Below are 3,835 nucleotides of genomic sequence, written 5' to 3'. Positions count from 1 at the left end.
GTGTATTTGATGCGAACATGTGTTACACAGGTGGCCCAAGTCCTTGAATGAGTGAGCTCTTGGCCCATACCTCGTGTTTTGTATACTGCTTTGCCAGGAATGTCGCAGAGCCCTGACTCTCCAGTCCCCCACCCATACTCTTAACCGCTAAAGGTAGATAGCTGTACAATGTATTAACAAATCCTAAATTCTTCCAAATAAATAGTACTAGCCAAAATTATTTTTTAATTTTAATTAATATTTTACTACCTACCACAATGTCAGTTTTTGCCTTAAATTCTTCAGTAAATTGTTCTATATATACTGTTGAATTTGAATAGTTTTATGACTTGTACTTCATGGAACTCCATGTGCAATTAATTCTATCTGATGATCAAATAAGCTTGAGACACCTGGGTTAAACAAAGTTAACAAATTTCTTAATGCCTGATTTCTGAGAAATTTTATTAGGCTTAAGTGCATGATAGAAACTTTAAGAGATGACTATAGTTTTCCAAATGTAATTTATCATGGACTTTTCCTTTTTTTGAGAAGCATTTTATGGGTTCTTGCTTCATGAAACTCAATTTGGGAATTACAAAGTAGAAAGTATAGGTATGTATGAATTAGAATTATCAACCCGTTGTTCCATTGGTTTATTCAGCTGAGTTATCTATCTGATTTGAAATACCTTTACCTTACACGCAATGTTCTCTAAAGGCTGTAAAGTTTTAGTCCTTGATGAAAATCTTCCTAGTTATAAGAGGGTCATTATAATTTTTTAAATAGCATACAGTTTTTGTAATGATATTTGAGACTATCCTATAAAAACTGACACAATATAATTAAAAATCACAGAACTAACCCTCATGTAAACATTAACATTGTGACTTGTGTGTGCATGCATGTATATATTTATACATATACACATGCACATGTTTGCAGACACGAGGTATGATTAATACTGTTTATGTGCATTTTATATAAATGAGATAAAAGTTATCTGTCTTTATAGATGATAAAGTGGTAATACATCCATGTGAATATAAACATGATGTATGTGCTATTTTGAAATTTTGTAAAATTTTCAGTTATTTTGTACATCAATGTAATACAAACCTTTCACCACATTATTACTTTTTCTTTGATAACACTCACTTTAACCAGATGAGGGTGGCATATTAGAATCACCAAGTTGTAATTCAAAAAGAGCTACCCACGTCCCCAAAGACTTTGAAACTACTACTATTGTGAGGTGAGTTGGAGGTGAGATCTCACATCCACCCATGAAAAGATATTTTTCACAAAATATGTCTTCAAAATGTGGTTTTTATCGGGGCTTGGTTACATAATTACGTGAATCATTTACGGCTTGTTAAAAGTTTGTTTCTAAATGACAGACATGGAATGAATTGATTGCTGGTCAGTCAGAGATACATGTAGGAGGAAATATTTAAATAGATCTAAAAGACTATGCAAAATGAAACTTAGTGGTTAGGAAGGAATATATGCCAGCCTTGGTATGTGACTCAGAGAGACATCAAATTAAGGTGGAAAAGTCTAAACTCTGCATTATATTGAAGAAAGGTGTTTAACTGGAACAAGTGTTGACTGAGGGTGCAGAGACAGTAGTGCACTATGGGGACTGCTAGAGAAGAGCGCTCTGTGGGGACAGGGCACTGTAGTTTGTCGAGTGATTTGAACTGGAGAGTATTTTGATGATTACATATGTATTTATTTTTTCTCTTAACGGAGGCACTGGGGATTGAACTCAGGACCTCATGCACACCAAGTATGTGCTCTACCACTAAGCTATACCCCCACCCATTACATACGTGTTAATAAGATAGCAATGTGAATTTGAGAACTGACCTGCAAATGTGAAAAATAAATTATCTAATTGATATCTTACTACTGATATAATTGTATTGTTTTTTCTCTATTGTGACGTTAGAGATTTATTTTAAAATTAACAAGCAGACTTGGCAATATTTACCTTGGCTTAAGTCATATATAACATAAAATACATCAGCTTACTAGTTAACACATATTAATCACCTCAAAATCTCTAAATGCATTCTCTCAAATTTCTTCATGGCAAATTACTGAGATCATTAACTAGTATAGGTTTGGGAAATAGGCTCGTTTTGAAGCACAAGTGGAAATGTCTTATGAAGAAAGTTTCTGAAATGAACCCCATGAGAAAATGTTATTAATTATAGCTAGTCAAATGTGGGAAAAGCTTGCTTTTTCATTTCATAGAAATACATGTTTCATAATAGAATAGCTATTACACTCTCTAATATATTAAGTCAATTACAGTTTGGTTCAGAGTAATGGTCATATTACAGATATTTTTAAAGGTTTGGATTAAAATTCCAGATATAAAAGTTTAATTTACTTATTGAATTTTTAAAATGGCAGTACCTTTTAAAAAATATAGAGGGACATTTGAACAAATCAGGTTAAAAAGCAGCTAAAAATCTGCATCTTGAATATATTTTAGTTGTATATAGAAAGGTAAGGCAGGGTATGCTAATATACAGAATAAATCATGCTTTTATTTTGTGTTTTCTTTCTATTCCTAAGAATCAAAACTTAACTGGAACTGCCACTTAGTAGTAGCAATTATTTTTCAGGCAAAATTAATGCAATGTCTCCAATTTACTCTATTGCCACTTCCCCAATTTTTTCATCCCTTCTAATATTAGCCACTGTTTACACTAAAACCAGTGAGGAAATTGTGTTGAAGATGTCTATGGGAATTCTTAGAAAAAGGAACAGAAACTGTTTGTTTTTAATTAAACCAGATTAGTTTGTGAAAACATAATTACTGATAGCTATAGTTTTCCCATTGTTTATGTAATATATAACTAAATTAACACTAAGAGTCCTCTGAAATATTCCTCTAAATGATACTAAGTTACTTATTTAATGAATTTTTATTCTTGGCAACATATTACAATCATAAACTTCTTTTCTTTATCAAAGCTATGTTCTTTTTTGAAAGAAGAATAAAGATTTTCATTTGTTTTGTTTTCATTTGAACCTATTTGGTACACAGTAAGTTGTGGGCTTCCATCATAGGCTCATAATATTACATGCTTACATGTAAAAGTTAGAATTGATAGGTCGAGTAAGTTGATTAACCCCCAGTGATAGCAATGAACTAGGGAACTTTAGTCTCCCTTCTCATTCTCACCAACTAGCCACAAAGAAATGCTACTTCCCTTCGATCCCTTGTGTCAGGGGAAGAATACCTATTATGTCTTTTGTTCTTTCCCACGCTTGCTTTTCCCCATTTTATTCCTTTCACGTACTTTTTACCCTATTGTTCCCACACTAAAATACTGCTGGACTGTTCAATTCTTAGTGGTATTTGATTTAATAGAAATTCAGAGGTCATATGTAGAAGAGTAGAATGGCATGGCATTAAAGCCAAGATAACACTGAGATTTCATCATACTGCTGTAAAACATCAATAAAGAAGGCACCTATTGAACATTCACCGTATGCCTCTTACCAAACTGAGACAAACCTATTTCCAACATGATGTTGCAGAAGTAACTCTGAACTAGGAATTTGGAGATCTGGTAGGTCTGTGTTCTAATCTGGTTCTACTGTTTACTTTTTTTTTTTTTAAGTCAACATCAGAACCATGTCATTCTCCACTATAAATGAGTTTATGGTGTTGTTAGAAGTGAAACATAATCTTTGGGAGCCTGAGTGCAGTGGATGTGGGCAAAGGGAATAGAAAGAGATAGACAAAATAAATACTCTGTGAGGCTATTTCATCAGGTGCCAGCATGCTGAAAGCACAGCCTACGGCGTCATGTAACAGTGAAAGAGGATGTAG

The 3,835-nt window shown here is 33.2% G+C and overlaps 1 non-coding gene across 1 annotated transcript; it reads right to left on the bottom strand.

Moving 5' to 3' along the window:
• Positions 1-1,729: 1,729 nt before the first annotated feature.
• On the bottom strand, positions 1,730-1,801 carry TRNAT-GGU. Its single transcript has one exon. It is a non-coding gene; the product is annotated as a tRNA-Thr (tRNA).
• Between the last annotated feature and the right edge of the window lie 2,034 nt (positions 1,802-3,835).

The sequence above is a fragment of the Camelus ferus genome, chromosome X, assembly GCF_009834535.1.
Source record: "Camelus ferus isolate YT-003-E chromosome X, BCGSAC_Cfer_1.0, whole genome shotgun sequence".
Taxonomy (NCBI): domain Eukaryota; kingdom Metazoa; phylum Chordata; class Mammalia; order Artiodactyla; family Camelidae; genus Camelus; species Camelus ferus.
The sequence above is the reverse complement of the archived record's forward strand: the minus strand, read 5'-3'. Positions and strand labels throughout refer to the sequence as shown.